The sequence below is a fragment of the Eurosta solidaginis genome, chromosome 4, assembly GCF_040869045.1.
Source record: "Eurosta solidaginis isolate ZX-2024a chromosome 4, ASM4086904v1, whole genome shotgun sequence".
Classification (NCBI taxonomy): Eukaryota; Metazoa; Arthropoda; class Insecta; order Diptera; family Tephritidae; genus Eurosta; species Eurosta solidaginis.
Window position 1 is genome coordinate 119,481,056 of NC_090322.1, and position 27,169 is coordinate 119,508,224.

Here is a 27,169-nt window from a genome sequence, read left to right on the forward strand (position 1 = left end):
TCTCGAGCTGAACAGTGCGTGTTTGTAGGTTACTCCTCAGAATCTAAAGCTTACCGTTTGTGGTCGAAAGAACATAGAAAAATAATAATCAGTCGTGACGTTAAATTTGTAAATGAACCCGGTTTCGACAATGATTATGAAGAATTTTTTGAGAAAGAAAAAGAAAATCTAATTGAAATCGAACTGAGAAAGAACGAAAACAAAGAAAATATTAGTAATGAGAATCGTTGTGACAGTGACTTAGGTGTAAAAGAACCAAAACGCGGTAAAGGCCGACCAAAGCTATTGCGATTAGGGCACCTAAGAAAATTTATAATTTCGCCTCTTCCGGCGAAAGCGACACAGAAGAAGATGAATTCGAGGAATGTGAGGTGGCCTGCGTCGGCGTAGACCCTTCGAGTCTCCGTGAAGCACTGATTACGGAAAACACTGCTGCGTGGAAAACAGCAATCGAAGACGAATACTTGGCGCAAATATTCAACAAAACTTGGGATATCGTCCAGCGTCCTTCCCAAAGAAAAGTTGTCAGTAATCGTCTTGTACTCCAAACGAAAAATGATGGGAGAAAGAAAGCGCGCCTAGTAGCAAAGGGTTTCGCCCAGCGACAAGGCGAAGACTTCCAAGATACTTATTCACCAGTAGCACGTTCATTGTCAATCCGTCTACTAACAGCTTTATCAGCGGAAATGGATTTGGAAATTTACCAGATGGATGTAGTTACCTCAATAGCGAACTCGATGAAAGTGTATTCATGGAAGTGCCAGAAATGCTCGTAGAAACATTAACCAAACTTGAATCCGGCTACCCGTTGGGTAGTAAGAATATTACGTATATCACTCAAGATGTCAAAGATACAACCAAAAAATGGCTCGCAGGCCTGCAGAAGTACTCAGATCCAGTTTGCCTCCTAAAGAAGGCGATATATGGTTTGCGTCAATCCGGTTTGATGTGGTACAACAAGTTAACCGAGAAATTACATACTATGGGTTTGAAGGCAACAAAACAAGATTCATGCCTATTTATTAAGCGCGAGGTTATACAAATTTTAATGATCACGGTATATGTAGATGATATATTACTCGCTTCAAATGATAAGGTGTGGCTTAATGAAGTGAAAAGAGAGTTGGGCAAATCATTCGAAATGAAAGACATTGGTCCCGTCAAACGTTGTATTGGTATAGATTTTAAGCAAAACTTAAATTCGCACAATGTATTTTTATCTCAAAAAACCTATACTGAAACAATTCTAGAACGCTTTAACATGAGCCAGAGCAAACCTTCGTGTACTCCAATGGAAATCAATTGCAAATTAACAAAGCCGGAGAAAGCCAACGAAGAGGTCATGGTAAAGTACCCGTTTCAAAATCTGATAGGTGCTTTAATGTATCTAGCTGTAACAACGAGGCCTGACATAGCATATGCTGTTAATTACATGAGTCAGTTCAATACAAATTACAACGACGAACACTGGAAGGCGGCGAAACGAATCCTTCGATATTTAAACGGTACTAAAGATTACGGCTTACTTTATGAGAAAAACAGCAAAGAAATATACGGTGTTGTTGATGCTGACTGGGGAGCAAACCTTGCTGATAGAAGATCGTATACGGGATATGCTTTTGTATTGGCGGGTGCGGCAATCAGCTGGGAAGCGCGAAAACAGCGCACAGTCGCATTATCTTCGACGGAAGCTGAATATATGGCTATCTCCGAAGCAACAAAAGAAGCGCTATATATTCAGGGCATTTTAAATGACCTAGGCGTGCCAAGCCAACAAATTTTACTTTTGAATGATAGTCAAAGCGCGCAAAAACTTATCAAGTGCATAGGCTATCGTTCGCGAACAAAACACATCGACGTGCGTCACCATTTCGTCAAAGAATGCTATCAATGTGGTAAAATCGGTCTGGAATACCTACAAACAGAAGATATGCCAGCAGACGTGTTAACTAAAGGCTTAAGTGCCGTGAAGCATCGCCAATGCGTTACAGCCCTGGGCATTCTATCGATGTAATGTAGTCTCACGACATGGAAGGGAGGTGTTGGAATATCCAAGTAGTTCGACTACGCTCAGTACCAAACACCCTTTAGAAATGTAACAAACAACAATATGTAACTGTATACTCTTTTCTCTCATTATAACTTTAATATGAACCATTGCTCTTTAATATTCTTTGCAGTCCTTTGTTAACCGTATACCGGAACACATCGCTTTTTCTATATATGTGCTCAAATAAAACTTTACTTTAACGGCGCTTAGCTGGAATCCACCGTGTTATAATTTCTTATAAAAGATAACGAACAATCATTACGGATTTTTTCCATTTTTTTTTGTAAAAATATAAAAAAAATTGTACTTTGCGAGGAAGGATCTCGAAAACTTTTTTTTTTTGCGGATTTGCTTTTTTCTCTCTAAGCTCTGTTTTATTACAAAAAAAATAAAATTCCACTCAAGAAAATGGATGAACTAATACAAAAGTTATAAGCAATCAAGTAAATATATCCATTTAATACTTAAGTACCCTACTGGTACATATGTGTTAATATTCGCTAACTAACTGATATACGAATACTAACTAACGCTAACTAGCTGATATACGAATACGAAAACAAAAAAATCTGCAAAAACTATCTAATATACGAATACTCACACATATGTACCAGTAGGGTACTTAAGTATTTATGGGAATATTTACATGAATGCTTATAACTTTTGTATTAGTCCATCGATTTTCTTGAATGGAAGCTTATTTTTTTTTTTTTTTTTTGTAATAAAACAGAGCTTAGAGAGAAAAAAGCAAATCCGCACAAAAAAAGTTTTCGAGATCCTTCCTCGCAAAGTACAATTCTTTTTATATTTTTACAAAAAAAAATGGAAAAAATCCGTAATGATTGTTCGTTATCTTTTACTCTGCAGGGCCTAGCAAAAAGTGTTGTAGGCCCAGTTTATAGCAAATTTTATTACCTTTTAAAAAATTCAAACCGTTTTGGAATTGCTCAATTCGTTCTTGAGATATACATATATGATTAAGTGGACCTATTTTTTTTTTTTTTTTTTTTTTTTTTTTTGTGAAAAAAACCGTTATTCGTAAATATCTCAAAAACGTTACCATAAAATTAAAAATAACCTTGATTTTCGAAATCAGGGGGTGATTCTACATAGGAATTTCATAATGGCGTCTCTGGTAGAGAGGTTGCCTTTACTATAAGGAATGCTTTGAAGAAAAATTAACGAAATCAGTTAAGGACCACGCCCAATTTTATATAAAAGATTTTTAAAACGGTCGTGGATGAATAAAATAAGCTATATCTTAGCAAAAAAGAGCTTTGTATCAATAGAATTTTACTTTCTAAATTGAATTCTAAAATTAAATTGGAAAACACTAAAATTTTTGAAAATGGGTATGGCACCGCTGCTTTTATGACTAAGCAATTTTCTATGTTTCGGGAGCCATAACTCGAAGAAAAATTAACATATCGTAATGAAATTGTGTACACATCTTTCTTAGAGCAGAAAATATTTCTAGTAAAATTGGACGGGATCGGTTAAAGACCACGGCAACTTAGATATAAAACAAGTTTAGAAGGGTCGTAGACTAGAATAATAAGCTATAACAAAAATAGTTTTGAATCAGTGATATTTCACTTATCATGTTTACCTGTAAGAGGAAATGGGGTGACATTTTTTTTTTAAACGGGCGGTGCCACGTGTTATGTAGAAAAGTAATTTATCTGAAATGAAATGTGCAATTGAAGCTCACGCTGAGTATATAATGTTCGGTTACACCCGAACTTAGACACCTTTACTTGTTGTTATTGATATTAGAGAAAATTGCAAACTTTACAAACGGCGATGGTTACTAGGGCATGTTTCTGAATTTCACTTCATCAGTTAGCTATCAATAACAAAAATAATTATAAAAGCATTGTATTTCGTTCAAATATTTTGAGAGAAATTTCGGCCTTGTTATATCAGTATGCTGGGATACTTTTTCGAACCATTACCAGCGTCGATACGGGGCGGCAATATTGGATATCCATGTTGTTGGCATTGCGCCACCAACTGTCCTACACCCAAAAATAGTGGGTGTGGCGTTCGATTGGCACCTACATTTTGGACGCAATTGTTCAGAGCCGTAACAAGTCCCTCCCTAGCGGTATACTACGCGTCTCCGATATGGTCACCGAGCCTGCAAGAAAACACTGGAGGAAACCTGTTAAAACACCGAGCACAGAACTGCCACGGGACATCTTCGTATTTCTCCAGAACGTTATCTGTACTCTCCATAAAGGAGAGAAATTAAATGCTGATAGTAGGTTAAACTCTAACTTACCCACAATCCGCCCGACATACCCAATGTGGGATTCAAGGGGTTGATAGGCGTATTCACAGCTTCCGCAACGCAATTGTCCACCTCACCTACGCGGAGTGAATCCTGTTACAAATATTAAAGTGTCATACACATGAAGGCGAGACTCTAGCGACTACAAGTTCCTCATGAAACTGGTACTTTAATGGTGCTTGTTACCGGAACGTGCCGGATCTATATTTGACAACGCACCATCAACATCGATAACACTCCCCAGAACCTTCGGGGTGTGTCTTTATCGCTACAACAACAACAACAACATCCCCAATGTATGTCCCGCTTGTAACGTGTCCCCAAATCACACCCACCAACCTTTCAATTGAAATGCGGATCCAACGCCTCTCAGACCCATATCTCTTTGGTCCAACACTTTCCAAACTGATGTTGCTTTCCCCGGTATACGAACCTGGAAAAGCCATCCGCCCTCATAACTCATATATTTTGATTAATTGTTGAGAAAACGATATGGGGACTCGCTATGTCTTGTAACGAGCACGAATCGCATGAATACTATACCAAGAGAACGAACAATTGAATAATGAAAAACAATTACTCTTTCGTTTTGTGAGCGGAATGAAAGAATTGAGCGAAATAGGGTTCGGCTTAATTACACGATCTATGTATGTTAAAGTTTGGGCATAAAACAAATTGCAATCGATGCAATAATTTTTTTACGTGTACTTTGTTCTTTCGGTTTTACAACCTGTCTACCTTTTGCAAGACTTGGCGAATACCTTTTTTCTAACTGTAGTTTGCTTATCCTCGCTTAGATAATGCTTAGGAGACGCGTCTAGCGGCAGTGGTTAAATAACTAGCTAAAGAACAGGGTGTACCTAAAATCGAAGACACAAACCTCTGGTGGCCAAAATGTATAACATATAGCTGAATCGGTTGCGATGAATAGTGGATACACACAATTTTTAGAGGTGAAACATATTTCAGTTACATCTGAGTATAATGTGTATTGAAATTTAGTAGTACAAATTTTGTGCGCAGCAATTTCAGAGGTGTATTTAAAGTTAGACGCTTAGCAGTCCATATGAAGTTTAAGCGTAAACGTCTATAGATGTAAAAAAAAACACAGCTATTAGTTAGTTGTTATTGGATTTGTTATTCAGGGCTATCATGGAATCCAAGTCGGTTTTGCGTTTTGTCGGAATTACAAACCAATATTGATTTAAATTGGTGTCATAAAACCGTCTTGGTTTTGCTTCTTTCGAATGTAAATAAAACCGATGTTCGAATCAGCTGTTTTGCGGTGCACCGGCAATTTTGATGTTAATTTTTTTGGCAAAATTTTATAAAATAGTTGTTTTGTGAATTTAAACAGCAATAAACAAATTGATTGACATCAAAATAGCATCAGCAGTTGTAGCATTTATATTATAGGAAGAAGAAAGTTGCTAGAAGGTCAAAAGGAAAATTTTGGAGAGATCGCAGCAATCTATTTGAGATTCCAGAGAGAGCGTAAATAAACTGTTTCTGTGGGTTTCTAGATATGTATAGTGTATTTGCAGTTACATTGCATACTACCGCATAAGCAAAGAGGCTTTCCGAATGATATTGGACACCATTGAAGGATGCGTAACTCGCTCGAAAGTTCTGCCAGTGCTGCAACTAGCAGCTACGTTACGATTTTTAGCTGAAGGACCCTATCAAAGATCAGTTAGCAAGGATTCTAGCATGAGTGTAGGTAGAAGCACGGTGTCAACGATTTTAGATGATTTGCTTTGTGAAGCCCTTCGGAATATCTGGATGTTTCTCCATAGATTCAGTCAAAATACTGTTTTGCATTGAATTTTTATATTTTCCCCTATTAAGAATGAAAATATATGTAAATTTACATTTATTTTTATAAAATACACTTTTATTTACTTACATTTTTCGAAAATACTCAACTGCAAGAGAAATACAACTATGAAAAAATTAAATCCAACAGCATTTAACTGACTGGATTGTTTCCGATAGCAAAACCGATATTATCGGATTCTGTGACACCTAAAACCGACACTAATTCCAATTCGAATATTATACCGATAACATTGGATTTCATGACACCAAAGTAATTATTTTGTCGTTTTTAAATCCGATTCCGACAGCAATTGGATTCCATGACAGCCCTGATTATCTAGTAAAATAAATAACATATTCATAACTTACAAAGTGACAGCAAGTTTTGAAGCGAAAGGTCTCCGTTGTTGTTCTGAATGAAAAATAAGAAACCAAAAAATAGGTAAATATTTTACTTCATAAATATATATGAATGTATTTGTGAATGCATGCATTATTTTAATTGTATTTATAATTAATAATGAAAATACAAGAGTAACGCCTCAGGTAAAATTCTATATGGCGGTGTATTCAAATGTTTAAACAAAAACTACATTAAATTTGTATATTTACATATGGACATAGCGTTGTTCTAAATGAAAACTAGCAAGTTTCAAATTCGCTTGGAAGGCTAAGACGTTTCGTTATGTGCTACACCCTGAAACCGCTGGGCCTAATTTCCACTGTCTGCCTATTGTTCGTACCCGTATGAATAGAGGTTAAACCTAATACCTAACACGCATTTTTCAGCAGAACTCCGTTTTCGTTTTATAAAGTTGTGGCAATTAAAATAGTCTGTATAAAATTTTATGTGTATAGTTGTGTATCTGATAAATGCTCAAATTAATGAGTGTAAGACGTTTTGCCAATTTTATGCTTTTGCTTTGCATTGAAATTATAACACCACTTTAAATGAAATTTGCCGATCTTTGGTTTATAAATTGTTAGAAACTTTTAAAATGTTAGAAACTAACAGAAACACAAAAACACGCAATGACTTATTGAGCAATGAACGTACTCAAGCTTTAAATGTAGTAAAGTTTTGATATTTTAACATTTATAGGGGGCTATTGGAACCCTAATTGAGCTAAAAGACTTTCTATAGCAATTCAGTGAAATATTAATTCAAAAATTAATTCTCTGTTTCTTCTTTTTTCCCACCTTCACACGATTTCTATATCTCTGACGCCCACAAGCAAAGTATGTACATTCGCAAGCTGCCCCTTCCGTCCATGTTCTTGGTCATATGAAATGGCTGCATTGCTATTAGTTCCTTAAGAGTCTTGATCATTTAGGTTAAATCTGATGATATGAAGTGTGTATGGCCATCGCCACCCCTCTATTCAACTTCTCCTAGTTACGCAAAAGGGTTTATTAATTTATTTCATTGTCATCGGTCCTTGAAAAGCCTAAAAGTTGAAATGTGACGTTTCAATGGGGTCACAACCGAGCCTAAAGCAGACACAGTCATTTACTTGCACGTACACCATCCATCGTCTTTTTACTTACTTACTTACTTAATTGGCGCTTAACCGTCTAAACGGTTATGGCCGTCCAACAAGGCGCGCCAGTCGCTCCTTCGCTCCGCCAACCGACGCCAATTGGTCACACCAAGGGAGTTTAAATCGTTTTCCACATGGTCCTTCCAACGGAGTGGGGGCCGTCCTCTACCTCTGTTTCCATAGGCGGGTTCCGATAGAAACACTTTCTTGGCCGGAGCATCATCTTTCATTCGCATAACATGGCCTAGCCAGCGCAGCCGCTGCATTTTAATTCGCTGGACTATGTTGATGTCCTCGTAAAGCTCGTACAGCTCATCATTAAATCTTCTTCGGTACTCGCTATCGCCAACGCGTAGAGGTCCATAAATCTTTCGAATAACTTTTCTCTCGAACACTCCCAAAGCCGCTTCATCTGCTGTTGTCATGGTCCATGCTTCTGCCCCATATAGCAGGACGGGTACGATAAGTGACTTGTAGAGTATGATTTTCGTTCGCCGAGAGAGGACTTTACTTTTCAATTGCCTACCTAGTCCAAAGTAGCATTTATTGGCAAGATTGATTCTTCGCTGGATTTCAGTGCTGATGTTGTTGCTAGTGTTGATGCTGGTTCCCAAATAAACGAAGTCTTTTACTATTTCGAAATTATGGCTGCCAACAGTAGCGTGGTTGCCAAGGCGTATATGCGCTGACTCTTTGCTCGATGACAGCAGGTACTTCGTTTTGTCCTCATTCACCATCAAACCCATCTTTACCGCTTATTTTTCCAGTTTGGAGTAAGCAGAACTAACATCGCGGGTGTTTAGGCCGATGATATCAATGTCATCAGCATATGCCAATAATTGCACGCTTTTATAGTATATTTTTCCAGTGCGGTTAAGTTCTGCAGCTAGTATAATTTTCTCCAGCATCAAATTAAAGAAATCGCACGATAGGGGGTCACCCTGTCTGAAACCTCGTTTAGTTTCGAACGGCTCGGATAGGTCCTTCCCAATTCTGACTGAGCTGATGGTGTTGCTCAACGTCATTTTGCACAGCCGTATAAGTTTTGTGGGGAAACCAAATTCAGACATAGCGGCATATAGGCAGCTCCTTTTCGGGCTGTCGAAAGCGGCTTTAAAGTCGACGAAGAGGTGATGTGTGTCGATTCTCTTTTCACGGGTTTTTTCCAAGATTTGGCGCATTGTGAAAATCTGGTCGATGGTAGATTTACCAGGTCTGAAGCCGCACTGATAAGGTCCAATCAGCCGGTCCACGGTGGGCTTCAATCTTTCGCACAATACACTTGAAAGGACCTTATATGCGATATTAAGAAGGCTGATTCCACGATAGTTGGTGCATTTTGCAGTATCACCCTTCGTGTGGACTGGGCAAAGAACACTTAGATTCCAACCGTCGGTCATGCTTTCGTCCGCCCATATTTTGCTAAGAAGCTGCTGCATGCGCCTTACCAACTCCTCGCCGCCGAACTTGAATAGCTCCGCAGGCGATCCATCAGCGCCCACGGCCTTGTTGTTTTTCAATCTTGTTATTGCTATTCTAACTTCGTCATAATCGGGCGGGGGACATATATTCCATCATCGTCGATTGCGGGATCGGGTTCTTCATCTCTGCGCGGTGAAATGATGCCTCCATTTAGGAGAGCAGAGAAGTATTCCCTCCATAATCTAAGCACTCTCTGGACATCAGTTACAAGGTCGCCGTTTTCATTCCTACAGGAGTTTGCCCCGGTCTTATAACCTGCCGTCTGTCGCCGTATTTTTTGGTAGAATTTTCGGGCGTTATTCCTGGTGGCTAGCAGCTCAAGCTACTCGCACTCACGCCTTTCTGCTTCTGCTTTTTTCTTCCTGAAAAGGCGTCTCGCTTCCCTTTTCAACTCGCGATAGCGTTCACACACTCCTCTTGTCGCGCTCGCTTTTAACGTAGCCTCTAGGCAGCGTTTTTTCTTTCGGTTGCAACGCGGCATTCTTCATCGTACCAGTTGTTTTTTTGTGGCCGCCGGTAACCAATTTTTTCCTCGGCGGCAGTACGAAGTGCTTTGGAGATATGCTCCCACTGCTCCTGTATTCCTTCAGGATGAGTTGTGCTCTCAGAGAGCAGGTGTGAGAGTCGAGTTGCGAAATCATTGGCAGTCTGTTGTGATTGAAGCTTTTCGACGTCTAGCTTTCCTTGTGTTTTTTGTTCCTTGGTTTTAGCCGCGCTGAGGCGGGTGCGTATTTTGGCTGCAACGAGATAATGGTCCGAGTCGATGTTATGTCCTCGGATCATGCGGACATCTAAAACACTGGAGGCATGCCGTCCGTCTATCACAACGTGATCGATCTGATTGCGAGTATTTCGATCAGGAGACAGCCATGTAGCTTGATGTATCTTTTTATGCATGAACCTCGTGCTGGATATGACCATGTTTCGAGCACCGGCAAAGTCAATCAGCCTCAGTCCGTTAGGAGAAATTTCATTGTGTAGGCTGAACTTTCCGACTGTAGGGCCAAAAATACCTTCTTTGCCCAACCCGGTGTTAAAGTCGCCAAGCACTACTTTTATATCATGACGGGGGCAGCGCTCGTATGTGCGTTCTAATTGTTCATAAAAAGTGTCTTTCACCTCATCGTCTTTCTCCTCTGTCGGCGCATGGGCGCAGATGAATGATATATTAAAAAAATTTGCTTTTATTCGGATAGCGGCGAGACGCTCGTCCACAGGCGTGAACGCCAGCACTTGGCGACAAAGTCTCTCTCCCACCACGAATCCGACGCCGAAACTGCGCTTATTCGTATGGCCACTCCAATATATGTCACAATTTTTGATCTTCTTTCTTCCTTGCTTCGTCCAACGCATTTCTGTGATTGCGGTGATGTCAGATTTTGCTTTGACGAGGACATCAACCAGCCGGGCATCTGCACCAATCCCATTCAGGTAGCGGACGTTCCAGGTGCATGCCCTCAATTCATTGTCCTTCAAACGTTTGCCATGGTCGTCATCAATAAAGAGTGTATTTATCCGAGGCTTATTGTTATATTTCATTGGAGTATGGTTTTACGTGGCGGGTCCCAAGCCCAGCGCACAACCCCCTCAGCGGGGGTGAAAATATGACTTGCACGTTTATATAGCGAGCCGCTTGCTCCAAGACAGACGCCCGCTTGCAGGCGCACCTAGAGGTGTACAGACGCTGCCGATGAGATCTCCCCCCGCCTAGCCCTTAAACCGATTATGTCAGAGTGGCCTAGCCAGGTTGTCGCCTTCTCATATTAGCTCACCGCTAAACGGATGTTTAGCGGCTACTCAGAGGATACTTGGCCCCAAGCGACCGGCAGTAGTGAGCTGCTTGAACCGCATGCAAAAGAATCGCTCTGGCCATTCCCAGGTGAATGGCGGCCAGAAGCTTTCCCCACTTTCGTGGACTTCTACACACGGCCCCACCCTAGTCTTTTTACGTCTGCTATTAAATGAAGCCGCATTGTTGATAAGTACAGTGCCGCCAACATATTATAATTTTTTGTGCAACTAAAAAATACATTCTCATATTGATCACGCTCTTATGGAGATCACTGGTTGTTGTTGTTGTAGCGATAAAAATACTCCTCGAAGGTTTGGAGTGTGTTATCGATGTTGATGGTCCTTTGCCGGTTATAGATTCTGTACGTTCTGGTAACATGCACTATTAAGACACAAGTCCGATCACCTCAAGAACGATTTAATATGACAACATTGAACATTCTAGGTCATCCCGCCCACCCCCTACTTGCATGAGGAGCTTGGGGTCGCCAGAGTCTCCGATTCGCCACGGGTAGCTGAGGTTGATAATTGGGTTGAAGAAGCCATAAATTCAACTGGCAACCCCTTGAATGGGTTGCGCTACACAACCCCTTGAATATTTAGGTATTTAAGTCACCTCTTACGACAGGTATACCTGCCTCGGGTATATTCAAAGCCCCCAAACCCGCTTGGGAGAGGGTCGATGATCCGAAGTGTCGGTTAGATATGTTAATGCACGCTCTGCAGCGAATATAGGCGGGAGTCACGCAAAGCGACAGTTTTGCACCAGAGGTTTAATGACAAACTTAGAACTGGTGCTAATCGGATGCAGAGCAGGCAGTTGGTATCCACAATTATACCATCATATGTATTTCAATGGATTTATAAAGGGTTGCGACTATTTAAGAACCACCTACGACTGAACCGGTTAGGAGCGAGTTCAAAAGATGTGCAATAGAGGGCAATTGCTATTTCCCACACAATGCTATAAGTGTCAGTTGAAAGTACTGCGAGGGGACAAAACTAGAACTAGTACCGTCCCTAAAAGCAATCGTTCCGTATTAAAATAGCTTTGCAATGTCCAAAATTAAGGCAATAGAGAATTTGTTCCGGTTTACGATAACAATTTCTGGCAGATTTCATAAGTATTTCTGCGCTGTTTCGTATTAAATAAAAATCTGTATTCAAAAAAGCAATATGAATATAAGTACACTCCAAGAGTAAGAAATTACTGTGGCGAAAAATCATTCCCATTTAAAAAAAAAGGTTATTGAGAGTAGTAGATACCTACAAACACTATAAGCAAAGGATAAAACCCATGAATGTATGTATATTTAACTCCTATCTACATTAGTCTACTATCTACACAAACCTGAGATGATTTTGTTTTGTTTAGTTGATATTACAAAGCCAACTTACTACCAGAGCAAGCTACTTCAAGCCATAGACTTTGACTTCTACAATGCACTGAAGAAGTTAAATTAATACATTTGTGAAATTTGTGAAATTGAATTGTAATTTTCTGAACTTGAATTGGAAATTCTGCACTTTAATTGCAAATTTTTGAACTTCAATTGTAAATTTCTGAATTTAAATTGGAAATTCTGAACTTGAATTGAAATTTTCTGAACTTGAATTGTAATTCTCTAAACTTAAACTGGAAAAGGTGTAGATATTATAAGCAAATTTTCACATTTTTGCCTACTGGTTCACTATTAAGGCTAATTGTTTTTTCAGACCCTACCCAACTTAGAAGCCTGTTCTATTCAGATTTCCTTCTTTCATTGAGCTTCAGCGTTTTCGCCTAGAGCTGCGGTCATTACTCTTAACACCATATTTATTTTTGAGGGTCAGAAGAAGCACGCCCGTTCATTGGGGTTTCTCTAATCCTCTTCCAAACGTGTGTAAGCTTTTGCCATTTTGTTACGACCGGAGTATCGCAACCAACGCCGTGATAGTAGTGACAACTTTCAACAAATTCACTGCATATTTGTAGAACCCAAGTATGTTGAGCTAGACTGAAAATAGAGGCTTTATAAATTCAGACTCATTTTGAATTCAGTTAGTTCCTGTTTGCTTAAGTATTGAAATCGTTAATTGGATATGTAACACATATGTAAATATATGAAAGTGCAGAGATATCTAAATTTGGAATATGTCCCCTTCAGAATCCCTCTGGTTATTTTCCTCGATTGGCATTCATATCTAGGTGTCCAAGAATCCAGCAGGAATATACCATCACAATATTTTAATGAATTTAATTTCTATCTTTTCAGTATAGTACGACGCCAATAATCGAACTCAGTGGCCCAGTCTGATGCTCTCATGTAAGTGAGTTAGCCACCCTCCGTATTGGAATGAGGTATGATGAATTACGGTTATATGCCAAGACGATATACACACGGAGTTTATGTGGAATTTATATTATTCGCATCCAAAGTTGAACGATAGCCACAAAATTATTTTGTTCGCCTAGATTCGTGAAGTGCCTCTTTTCAGGAGGAAATTATGAATGAAATTCCTCTTCACAGCCCACCTTTACTAGTGGTTCCATTTGTATTTTTATTTCGTACAGCTAAAGTAATACTCATCCAAACATACCGACAAATAGTTCCACACGCATTCAGAAACCGGAAAGACTGCTAGTCGCGATCGCACCATTAAACTAAACTTCAGCGCATATGCAGCAAATTTACCTTCAAACAAAAATAGCTACGACCCAATAAACAACAAAAAAACAAATCCTATAAATTTTAAACATTTTTCTAAATATTGCACATGCTTTTTTCCTCGTGTGTGGTGAATGTTACACAATTTACTCGTTGTTTCTGATAATATAACATCAGTAATTGTTGCTTAAAAATGTTAATATCGAAGGCATAAGGACCATCTTAGCTTGCAACAGGAATTCACACAAATTCAATAATACATAATAATTTTTTATACAATTAGAAAACGTTTCATTTGTTGCGCTAGTTGAAAAATGAATATTGCGCAGTGCTGCAATGAGTTGAGCTGGTCTTGCAACTAAAATATAAAAATTATAAATACTTTGGAAAATAAACGCTTCTGGTGCGAGTTTTACCACTTATACTGTGAATTACCAGCACTGTGGAAAATAAATAGTGTGTTTTTATACAATTAGTGCCTTTTTTATACAATTAAAACACATGTTTCATTTGTTGCGCTACATTAAAAATGAATATTGCGCAGTATTTTTGAGCCGTGTATGTCAAAATTTTCATTTGCACAAATTCCGTCGTTTTATATTTGCGCATGATATTGTTTGCCTAGATTCGTGGAGTGCCTCTTTTCAGGCGGAAATTATGAATGAAATTCCTCTTCACATCCTACCTTTACTAGTGGTTCAATTTGTATTTTTATTTCGTACACTTAAAGTAATACTCATGCAAACATACCGACAAATAGTTCCGCACGCATTCAGAAACCGGACAGACTGCTAGTCGCGATCGCACCATTAAACTAAACTTCAGCGCATATGCAGCAAATTTACCTTCAAACAAAAATAGCTACGACCCAATAAACAACAAAAAAAAAAATCCTAAAAATTTTAAACATTTTTCTAAACCTCAAACGTTTATTTTCATCTTGAGCACGAGCAAAGAAACATTTAAAAAGAGCATTTTGATTCCAATATATTTCGATCATGGTTCAGATGAGATTGAGTGTGTGACATTTTTCAAAAAGTATAAGGAACAAAGAGCACACACATCTGCATTTTCATTAGGAAATGATTTCAACATTTATTTTAGAGGCATTTGAGATGTAGCATTCCAGATTTGAGAATACAGTTAAGAAATTTATCATGAATTGAAATAGAACAAAAATGTGTATTGGGTAGTATAAAAACACACATTTTCATAGACATCATCAACGTTAGCATCGTGTCCATTTAGTTCATTTTTGAAATAAACACGTTCTATGTACAATTTCCGGCATGAGTGGGTTTCATTGAGTTCGTTGTTCTTTTAGTATTTTGATGGCGATGCCGAACTTCTCTATGAAGAAGATTACAACTCTTGCGTTGTACAAAGGACAGTCAGAATTTTCTTTGGGATATCATAATTAAAAGGCAACGCTTAGGACTACGTACTTAAATTATGTTTAAAGAAGTATTTACCATGGATGAGATGAAGGGCCGGCAGTAAAAAATAGATTTATATATTTTAAGAGCAAAATAAACTTATAAACATATCCGTAAAAATAAAAAAACAAAAAAAAAGGGTAAAAATTGGCCTCCGTATATAACTCTTATAGAAGGTTTCAATGAGTTGTCCCTTTTTCACTGATATCTATTTTGTAGTTCGTTTTTAGAGATATGTTTATTAGGTCGGCTTTCTTTTCAGTCAGTTAATGTTCAGTCAGTTGACTTTTCAGGTTCAACACAACGCATCTGCAGTTCCTACATTGCAGACTTTGTTAAATGGTGTATATATTTTGGAAATGGATATTCGTTCAGTAAAAACAATTTCTTCGGGAAGAAAAAATTAAGGAGAATAATAGCAAAAAAAATTAATAAAAATACAAATTCGGAATATTTTAAGTATCGGTTGTTGGAATAAATTGAATACACCGCATTAATTCTACTTCCCGAATCCTGACAATGTCCATACACGATCCAGAAAAACTCTGTCATCTAGCTGCCGAATCTTATTTGGAGCAATTCGTCTTCTAAAGGATACCTTTCTGTTTAAAAGCAGGGTCCATAGGCGTTAAGGTTCATGAGGTCTTTTCATTAAAATTACCTGTGAATGATAACTGCCTGATATTGGCTGGTTAATCGCAAATCGCAAAAATCTATTGTGAATGCACGAAAATTAACAAAACAGCTGACTTTTGTTCACACTTTTACCTTACACTTAACTCATTTTCGATGCCTCAGGCGTCTTACATAGCATAAACTCGACTTTACATGATAACTGTAACTTGCTGTTTAAAGAGCTGCGCATGTAACGGATTACTGCACCCTTAGGCACGGGTTTTCAGTTCGATTTGAGACATTTCCCCCCAAAAGGTGGAGAAATTTTATTTTTCAAATACTTTACAGAACAAAAATGAAATATCCAAAGAAAACAAATATTCAGTACTTAAAGTATTTGAAAAACAAAATTTTACAAAAAAAAAGCTTTCATTCAACAAAATATATGGACTAATACAAAATTTATAAGCATTCAAGTAAATATATCCATTTAATACTTAAGTACCCTACTGGTACATATGTGTTAGTATTGGCTAAATAACTGATATACGAATACTAACACACATAACACTAGTAGGATACTTAGGTATTAAATGGATATATTTACTTGAATACTTATAACTTTTGTATTAGTCGAAAAAAAATTTTCGAGATCCTTCCTCACAAAGTACAAATTTTTTTATATTTTTACAAAAAAAATTGAAAAAATCCGTAATGATTGTTCGTTATCTTTGAATCTGCAGGGCCTAGCAAAAAGTGTTGTATGCACAGTTTATAGCAAATTGTATTACCTTTTAAAAGCTTCAAGCCGTTTTGGAATTGCGTTCGAAATCGTTCTTGGGATATATATGATTTAGTGGACCCAATTTTTTTTTTTTTTTTTTTTTTGAAAAACGGTTATTCGCAAATATCTCAAAAACGTTACCATAGAATTAAAATAACCTTGATTTTCGGAATCAGGGGGTGATTTTAGATAGGAATTTCATAATGGCGTCTCTGATGCATTTTGGCTGTAAACCAGTGATATCAACGAATATTTGTAGACCAGCATATGTACATACAAACATGTACATATTAGCGTCAAATACGACGTATTTAAAACGTCAACGCAACATCAGCCATAATCTTGTTTACGCTCACACTCGCCAACGAATCACTAACTCATGGTCAACGGGTTTCGGCCAACAAGTTTTCGTGACAGTTTTATTGAATTAATTTGACGATGTCTTTGCTATTGGTACTCACATTTTGTTTGAGATATACACGAAATATCATTAATAGTTACAATATTTAACTAACAACATGAATAATATATTGAGATTTGATTTACATATGTGACGTTTTATGTATGTATGAGATGTGCGTGGTCAAATTCGGTTAGCGAACAGTTCCGCCTCCTGGTTTAGTTTCGGACACGCCTGAACCTAAAGAAAAGAAGAAAAAATTCGAGTTCGATCGGACAGTACTTGATAGGACACAGATGTTCATTTTGTCGACCTAAGTAAGCCGATGTCGTCGAAGATAGCGTTCTTTCTAACGGATACAATAAAACACAACTTTGGCGGCGTTGCATGATTTCGCAACAAGCCAAAAGTCAGGGGCATGAGTCAAAAATTAGACACTTAACATTAAATCAGTACTTTTATGTAAAAAAACTCACAATGTCTTAGTATGCATAGTACATATATACAAATTATAATAAGTTTTATCACTGTCACTGTTGGGATAAAAAAGACGCTATCCTTTAGTGAAATATACTACAAAAATTCTGCGAATGTATAGAAGTAGCTTGTTTTGTTTAAATACTTTAAGATATACGAACATTTGGGAAATCCAATAGCGTAAAAGTTAGTAATTTTTCATAGATGATTTAAGAGCTATATATATATAATACTGGACCACTGAGCCCGCCTTGTCGGGCAGGTGGTCGTACGACCAAGATGAACGACTCATTACCTGATTGTAATAAGGACGATGTAAAGAGGAGGACTGAGTCGCAATCCAAGGACGACAAATACGAATTAAGCGATGCGTCGGACTCGGGGAGCGATAGTAGTGCTGATTCAATGAACTCCGTGTTGGAGAAGCACAAAATGAAAACGGAGTAGAAGAGTGGAGAAGGGTACGGAGCAGAGGAAGTAAAAGAGCTCTCTCGCAGCACTAAGAATTGTACAACGCTTGGGAGCAGTGGTCGACCCAACAGAAGTGGAGATCGAGCGCTTGGAATGGGCCCATGAAGCGGTAGAAGTAGGTCGAAGGCAATTCAAAAGGTTTGCTGCGAGAAACCCTCGGTTCTGCAACCGGTACGAGGAGGAAGAAGTGTCGAATGGCAGAATGAAGAGGCAACGTTCGGCGGAAGGCGACAAGCCTGCTTTCAAGAGGCATAAAGGACCCGATCCTAGAGCCGCGAGACAGGGCAGTCGCATAGACAAGACAAGTAGGCCCAAAGCTGTAAGACAGATGGGCTCCAATAGCGAGGTAGCAACTACCTCGAAAGCTGCGAGTCAGAGGGAAGTTCCAATTACGGAAGTAGGAGATAAGCCAAAGGAAGATAACGCTAAGACTCCGGCTTTCTCGGAGGCGCTAAAGGGAGTTAACGCTAAGACTCCGGCTTTCTCGGAGGTGCCAAAGCGAGATAACACTAAGACTCCTGCTTTCCCCGAGAAGATGAGTGATGTGGCAAAGCAGTCACTGACTGTGGCGCTGGTTGATCGTAGCAAATGACTACTGAAAGGTGGAGATCTGTGGAAAGGGAGCTTATTAGCTTAATGCTTAAGATGATGCGGGAACAACCAAGTAAGCCCCTTCCAACCTTTGATTCGGGGGGATGGTATAATGGTGTGAAGATGATAGCGTGCGACAACATCGCGAGCTTGCGGTGGCTGGAGGAAGTAGTTCCAAACCTCCAAAGGCAAGGCACGAACGCGCGGTTTGAGGTGGTGGATAAAGCGCAAATCCCCACGGTACCAAAAGTTAAGGTATGGATACCATGCGTGATGAAGTCGGAGGATACACTGCGACTTCTGGAGAATCAGAATCCGAACCTACCGGCACAGGATTGGAAGGTACTTGCTGTACCTACTGGCCTACCGAGGATGGTGAGTTCTACATCTTCCAAATAAACAAGCAGGCGGAGGGTATTTTGTACACGCAGCTTGGCAAAACGTCCTTAGGCACTGGCAAAATTTACATGCGACTCAGGAAAAAAAGTCCCGAGGATAAAAACCCTAACACGCTAGAGGTGGGCGAAGTCGAAAAGGACCTCAAAAGCCAAAGAGAAAAAAGACAGGTGGAGGGCCCCGACGTCACCACGAACGTGCTAGAAGAGCACCAACCGTTAAATGGTGCTGTGACTCGCACAGAGGAACACCCGGCACAACAGTCACGAGAGGCTGAAGGGGGCCTCGAATACTCTAAACCAAAAGGGCAAGGGGAGGACGACGACGCCAAGACGAAGGTGCTGGAGGGGGACAAACAGCCTAATGGTGCTGCGAGTCCTACAGATAAACCTCCAACACAGTAAAGTGGCGTCGAGCGAACTCCTCCTAACCTTTGAGGAGGGTTCGTTTGACGTGGCGCTGATCCAGGATCCGTGGCTCTCATCGGGACGAAAGGTTTCTGGACTTAGCGCGCGCGGGTTGGCGTTTACTACACGCAAACGGAAGGACGGGTGCGAGCTGTAGTAATGGTAAGGAAACAGCTGCATTCATATATGCTGCCTAATAACACCACTGAGGATCTCGTAGCGGTGGCCGTTGAGCAAAAGAATAAGCAGGCATTTATCCTGGCGTCCTGCTACATGGCCCATGCTGCGGAGGTTTCACCGATGGAGTGCAAAAGGCTAGTACAGGAGGAAGGGCGCAAAGGGCGGTTGGTCATAGGCGCAGATGCAAATGCGCACCACAATGCGTGGGGAGGAGCAGATACGAACGAGAGAGGCGAATCTCTGTTTTGTTACATCCCGCAAACCAATTTGCAGATAGCCAACAGGGGAAATGTCCCTACATATGTACATTGGTCCAACATCCAGCAATGTTCTGGATATTACATTGAGCTCCGAGCGTGATATATCAAGGTATGATTGGATGGTTCTTGCTAGACCATCCTTCTCCGACCATGCGTATATCAGCTTCAGCATCCCCCTAAAGAGGGTAGAGAAGGGAGGAACCTTTAGAAACCCTAGGTCAACGAACTGGACTAAATTTCAGAAACATGTAGAAACAAAACTGGGACAACCCAAAGAGGTTGCTAATGTAGAGGAACTGCAGGAGTCGAATGAATTCCTAACAAGGACGCTTATGACCGCGTATAACAAAGCTTGCCCTCTAAGAAGATTCAGAGGAAAAGCAAAGTCGCCATGGTGGAGCAATGAGCTAAGTCTTCTAAGAAGACAGGTAAAAGAAATGTTTAAGCTCGCAAAGACCGCGGAAAGCGAAGCGTGTCAGGACGAGTACAGGGATCTACTGAGGATCTACAAGCGTGAAATTACCAGGGCGAAGAGAAACTCATGGAAAAGTTTCTGTACGGACATAGAGTGCTCCAGCGAAACAGCACGGTTGAAAAAAGCCCTAGCAAAGGGAAACATAGTCCAGGGACTAATAAAGAAAGAGAACGGAGAATGGTCACGTAATAGTGAGGAATCCCTTGAGGTGCTTCTCGATACACATTTCCCATCGGGGGACGGTTTAGAAGAGCCAGCAGACATCACTCACACTTCGATCACGGAGCTAGTAGTGCCGGGCTTGGTGACCGATACCAAGATCGAGTGGGCAGTGAAGACGTTTTCTAAGTTTAAATCGCCGGGCCCAGATGGTATATTCCCGGCCATGCTACAAGTCCCAAGTAGGGCGGTCGTGGAATGGCTTAAAATAATATTCGATGGGTGCATAAGACTGAATCATGTACCGCACTTTTGGAGAACTGCTCGTGTAGCTTTTCTACCAAAGGCGGGGAAGATCGGTCACGTGTATCCCAAAGACTATAGACCCATTAGCCTAACATCATTTCTGCTCAAAACCTTTGAGAGGCTGATAGATGTGTACATAAAGTCCAACGTGGATGAAAAGCTGCTCTCCACAACACAGCATGCGTACACCAAAGGCAAGTCGGTAGACACCGCATTGCATAGGGTGGTAATAAGCATAGAGAAATCCCTGGAATATAAGGGGTATGCTCTAGGAGTCTTCTTGAACATTGCCGGGGCTTTCAATAATGTTGCAAAATGGGCGATTATGGATGGTCTTAATTACATTAAAGTACATCCTGCCTTAATCAGATGGATCGGCTGCATGTTAAATTGCAGAAAGATTACATCACAATGGGGACTGTACGAGGCCACGAAATCAGTGGACAGGGGCACGCCGCAGGGAGGGGTGCTATCACCTCTGCTGTGGACGCTGGTCATCAACCAACTGCTCAGGAAATTCGATGAGGGACCCGTAAAACTTACGGCTTACGCAGATGACGTTGCAATTGTCATAAGTGGAAAGTGCCTTCTAACGATTAGTTCTTTGATGGATCGGGCGTTTCGGGATATTCATACCTGGGCATCTAATGTCGGGTTGAAAGTCAATGCGGAGAAGACGGATATGGTCTTGTTTACAAAGAGGTGCAAGGTCCCAAATTGGACAGGCCTAAGTTAGGAGGGGTGACCTTACAGGAGAAACCTTGCACAAAATATCTAGGAATCATCCTAGACAGTAAGCTGTCATGGAAGCTCAACGTGGAGGAGAGGGTCAAGAAGGCCTCAGCGGCACTCTATGAATGTAAAAGAATGCTGGGGTGTACGTGGGGCCTATCGCCCTCTCTTTCTCATTGGGGTTTTACAGCGATTGTAAGCCCTATTATATACTATGGAGTTCTTCTTTGGTGGAAAGCCACACAAAAAACAACATACCTCAAAAAATTAGAGGGGGTATGCAGACTGTCGATGCTTAGCATTACGGGAGCCCTGAAAACAACCCCGACGGCTGTACTGTATGCCATTCTGCACATCCCACCTGTAGACCTGGTAGCAAAGAACAAAGCGTTAACGACCGCAACCAGCTCGGTGCTTCGGGGCAGCTTGAGCGCCGACCATATGGCCATAGTAGTATAGCGTCATCAATCACAAGACGAACAGACTACATGATTCCCTATCTGCGCTTCGAGGGAGATCTTAAGGCCACAATAGAGGTGGACGGTTGGCGCAAGGGTGCGCAAATGGCGGACGAGGCGATACATGTGTACACCGATGGTTCCAAAGTAGTGGAAGGGGTAGGGTCTGCGGTATACTGCGCTGATTCGGAAATAAGCAGATCCTACAGGCTGCTGGATTACTGTAGCGTTTTCCAAGCGGAAATATTAGCTGTAACTAAATCAGTAGAAACCCTGGAAGAAGCTGCAACCGTGTTAACTTTTATATTGACAGTCAAGCAGCAATTAAGGCAATAATCTCAGCACAGCATCTAAATGCGTGTTAGAGTGTAAGGAGTCTCTGGAGAGAATCGGGACAGGGAGAAGCATACATCTATATTGGGTCCCAGGGCATATGGGTATAGATGGGAATGAAAAAGCAGACGAACTAGCTAAAAAGGGCGCATCCCTTGAAGCTTGCTCCGTAGATGTCCCAATTAGATTGGGCGAGATTAAGCGAATGCGAGAGGTGGACATGATCGACCAAGCGGGAAAGGCGTGGGTTCAAGCGCGGGGCTGTAAAGTATCGAAGATTATGTGTAGGTCTAACACAGTTGCTTCTACCATTAAAAAGAGAAGACTGTAGACTCATGACGGGTATTTTGACTGGACACTGCCTTGTGGCGTCACCTGCCTTTAAATTAGGCTTGGTCAGTGATAGCAGATGTAGGAAGTGCGGGTTGGAGGAGGAAACGATCGAGCACGTTCTGTGCTCGTGCCCTGCACTTGCCAGGCTAAGACTCCAGCTATTAAGAGTGATACAGCTATCAGATCTAGAAGCAGCAAGTGGCTTAAGTCCTAGAAAGCTTCTAGTATTTGGCAAGAGGACGGAGTTATTTTATAACATAGGTCCTGATTTTTGATAGGGTTTTTCAGTTTGGTCGTTGAAACAAACTTCTGGTAACACTACGGACTCAATCAGTCTATGTGAGGTCCTCATGGACCGGCCAGTTCAACCTACCTAAGAGCTATAATGTTAAATGTATGTGTCACGGGTAGCGCACGTTCGTATTAAAAGCCTTTGATGAACTTATTAAAAGTAAGCAAGTAAGGAAGGCTAAGTTCGGGTGTAACCGAACATTACATACTCAGCTGCCATAACACAGCTTGCAAAACTTTTAAATTACCTTCTTTTAAAAATGGGCGGTGCCACGCCCACTGTCCAAAATTTTACTAATTTTCTATTCGGGTAATGAATTATCGCTATCGAAAAATCGAAAAAGTGGGCGTGGTTATAGTCGATTTCGTCCATTTTAAATAGCAATCTGAGATGAGTGCCCGGGAACTTACATACCAAATTTCATTAAGAAATTTACTCAAGTTATCATGTTCACGGACAGACGGACGGACGGACGGACATGGGTAAATGAATTTCTTTTTTCGCCGAGATCATTTTGATATATAGAAGTCTAAATCTATCTCGATTAGTTTATGCCGTTACGGGGTACCGTTATGCGAACAAAATTAATATACTCTGTGAGCTCTGCTCAGCTGAGTATAAAAAACTATTCCATTGGTTAAAAATATGGTTCACATCATGAAATCATTCCATGGCCTTAATAAATTTAAGTCAAGGAAAATTTTAAGAATTTTCACTTTTTAAGGCTTAGACTCAGATAAAAGGACCATGAAAAAACCTACTTCATCGATGTCGTGTTTTGATTAAAATTTTTACTGGACGTTAATTAGTTTATATCTCTATTGGGATTATAAGGCGAATTAGCAATGCCTGCACATTTCTAACAACTGTTTATGCGTACTTGTCACGGGTGGGACAAAGCTATTACTGTTCGATAAATCTAATAATAAGAATATAGGGCTTATATAAAATGGTATTTAACTCAGCTTAACTAAATAAAGAGGAGTTAATCAATTAATCAATCGAATGATAAATCACAAATTGTTTGACAGCTTTTTCAAAACCAGCTTAACCTTTCAAACCAGCTTTAGTTTCAACTTATTGAAATAGTTAAACCAGCACTTTACTTTAAGAGAAATAAAAGATGTTACACTGTCTCCAGTTTTAAAAGAAAAATTATCTCCGCACCAGTATCACTTTCTCATGGAACCTTCCATATATAAATGTTTTACCAAACGCAGCATGCCAAAAATTTTTTCATATTCAAAATCAAACCTGGCGGGAAATTCTTATCTGCTTATAATTTTTACTCTCTTTGAAAAACAAAAATCGAACCCCCCCTCCCCTGCGGCCGGGCCTAGATGGTCCCATTAGTTTATATAAGTATTTTCCTTTCACGTTCAGCTGTTTTAGGTTAGTTCAGTGAGCATATGCATTTTACCAGTTTTTTTACCTATACCTAGCAATGCAATACCCTGCAAAAATTGTTGGATTACGGGTTCCATTTTCTTCATGTTGGAGTACTCTAACAATACTCCTTTGCAATGCGTTTGCGGACCACCATCAGCCGATCATTGCTCGTTTTTAACGACCGTGATCACAACACGATGACGATCGAACAGAGTTGCCAAAAGTAAAATATTGCATACAAATAACTGATGATAAAATTTTACTATGGCAACTCTTATAAAATGCAACAGCGCACTGGTTTTATGTATACATTAGGGCGGGTCGATTTAAAAATCGCTCATTGCTCTGTGAAAATCGTATTCTAGGGATCAAAATAAGAAACTTTGCTGAAGGAACCATACCTCTAAAACGAATTCTGATGTCCCCCAATTTGGGTCGAACTTTTCGGTAGGGGCAAATTTTGCAAAATCCCACTTTGACCCATTTAGAGTGCTCCAATCGAGTCCAAATGTATGACCGACCCCCACCAACTTTGGAGGCCCGACCCACCGATGCCAGTGGCACACCCCCTGGAACCCCCTGGGGGTTCACCATACAAACATTTCAACAAATCGCCGGTTTTGCACTTTACATGAAAAAATCAGCTAAATGGCTATGTTTTTTCTTTATTTTTATTTATTTATTTATAATAATATTTATTATTTATTTATAAAAATATCAATTTTTTCTCTTAAGAAATTTATTTAATCAGAACATATGTAAATGAAAAAATTTATGTAAGTGAGTTATAGAAAAGAAACTAAAAAAAATTATTGTTTGAAGTCTTTTCTACTTTCAAGTCTGGGGAATTTCGCACGGCTCTCTAATGTCGTCGCCATAACAGCCTCTACATTTTCCAGTATAATCCGTTTGCAAACGCTAGCTAGCAATTAAACATGTCGTTCCGTTCCTTGTATGTGCGATGGAATTTTTGGATCATTAAACGGTGGATCATCTTGATTTAAATATTCTTTCAATGTATCGTACGGAATGCTTCGCGTGAATGGTGGTTCAAATACGATATTTATATCATTCAAATTGATCATTGCCGTATAACTTGTGCAATTAAAGTTTATATCTCATCGGTTCGATAGCGTAGAATTTTCTTGATGGCACAGTCGCGCTTTTCTTTGCTATCATCAAACAACATTGATAACAAGATATTTTCCGAATGCGCATAATATGAATTATCTTTAATTACTAGATTGACAATTTTGTGTAAACGAGGTTCTATAAATCGTGGCCAACCAATGAGCTTGAAAAATAATGCACTGCCATACACGACAGAGCTGTAATTCTTGATATTGAAGTACATTGGCACATAACATTTAATTATAAATTCAACCAGAATTCTTAAATTTGCATCTGGATTTTCCGTTGTCACATATAATCGCAATAATCTAGCGGCCTTGGTGAGCCACCGAGAATGTACAATTTTTCCTGGTTTGATGTTAGCCAGATCTACCGGAACCACGCCGCTAGAAATTGCATGAGCCATGTCGTATAAGTACTTCGAATCGGTGGAAAATTCAATTTTTTCTGGAGCAGGGGGCATATTTTGCAACTCAATTTTCTGGAAGCCGTCCACCACCTGAAAATATATAATAATAAAATAATTTAAAATGGTTGACAATTATAATAAATGAGTGATAACAATAAGTTACCGGAAGAGTTTCACAGGTAAAAAATTGTTTCCAGAGATTTTACATACTCTGTAAATTGTTGGGTGTTGTTTCTTCTCTTGATACTTGTCAAACAATTTATTCAATTTATTAAATACACTTTTTTTCATCATTATTTCCATACCAAGTTTTTCCCAAATTCCAATCAACTTATCTTGTACTTGAATAGTGAATGATTTATGGGAAAACTTTTTTTGTTCTGTTTTAGCACGTTCGCTTAAGTAAAAATAATATCTCAAGATATCCAGATGGGTTGGTAAATTAAGATCAGTTAAATCAGTAGACACACCAAAAACAGTAACATCATTCTTGGGTATATGACTCATTGGGTTTTCGATAGTTGTTGATGTAGTTGCTTCTTGCGGTGTAGAGGATGGTGGATTCATTGTAAACTTTTTTGATTTGGAATGGTCACTTCACTTATTATTTTTTTTGAAATATTTTTTTATCTGAAATTAGCACTTCACACTAACGACTTAATGCATTCACAAAAACTGTTGCGTTATATATAGTCTACGAGACGAGGTAATAAGAATGAAATGGTAATTTCAATTCTACCTGCTGTGTCTTGTGGTGGCTTAAAAAAAACAACACAAGCAATTTTACGATCTGCAATTGTGTCACAGTGATAAAAATAAAATAAATGTAAGGCGCGATAACCTCCAAAGAGATCTAAGGCCGAGCTTCTCTTCCAATTTGCGTCGTGCTCCTCTTGATTTTTCCCTACAAATTGGCCGGACGGGACCTACATGTTTTATGCCGACTCCGAACGGCATCTGCAAGGCAGATGAGTTTTCACTGAGGATTTTCATGGCATAAATACAATCGGAGCGCTTGCCAGACACTGCCGAGGGGCGACCCCGCTTAGAAAAATTTTCTTCTAATTGAAAAATCTTATTTCTAAAATTTTGATGTTGCTTTGCCCGGGAGTTGAACCCAGGGCATACGGTGTGATAGGCGGAGCACGCTACCATCACACCACGGTGGCCGCCATCACAGTGATACCTTCATTTTTTAAAACGGTTGAATAAAAAACCCACACAACTATGTTTACGACATGCAAATGCATCACAGTGATACCTTGGTTTTAAAAGGGCTCTAAAAACGCTAATTTCTAATAATTTTTTTAATTTCTTTTCTATTGCTAAGTTAAATTCATTTTTTCAATTACATATGTTCTGACTAAATAAATTTCTAAAGAGAAAAATAAACTCCAAAAAGAAAAAACATAGGCATTTCGCTGATTTTTTCATGTAAAGTGCAAAACCGGCGATTTTTTGAAATGTTTGTATGGTGAACCCCCAGGGGGGTTCCAGGGGGTGTGCCACTGG

General features: G+C 39.7%; 1 protein-coding gene across 6 annotated transcripts in view; it reads right to left on the reverse strand.

Annotated features, from left to right (window-relative positions):
* Nucleotides 1–27,169, reverse strand: part of pigs (pickled eggs) — a 618,878-nt gene that overhangs the window by 504,497 nt on the left and 87,212 nt on the right. For 2 of the 6 annotated variants that reach the window (XM_067782648.1, XM_067782649.1), the window contains one exon: nt 6,531–6,573. The exons of 1 other annotated variant lie outside the window; for it this stretch is intronic. The gene's annotated coding sequence lies outside the window, so the exon portion shown is untranslated. Of the gene's footprint in view, nt 1–6,530; nt 6,574–7,713; nt 7,832–27,169 lie in introns of those variants that run through there. 3 more of the 6 variants (XM_067782650.1, XM_067782651.1, XM_067782654.1) reach the window with 3 other exon arrangements.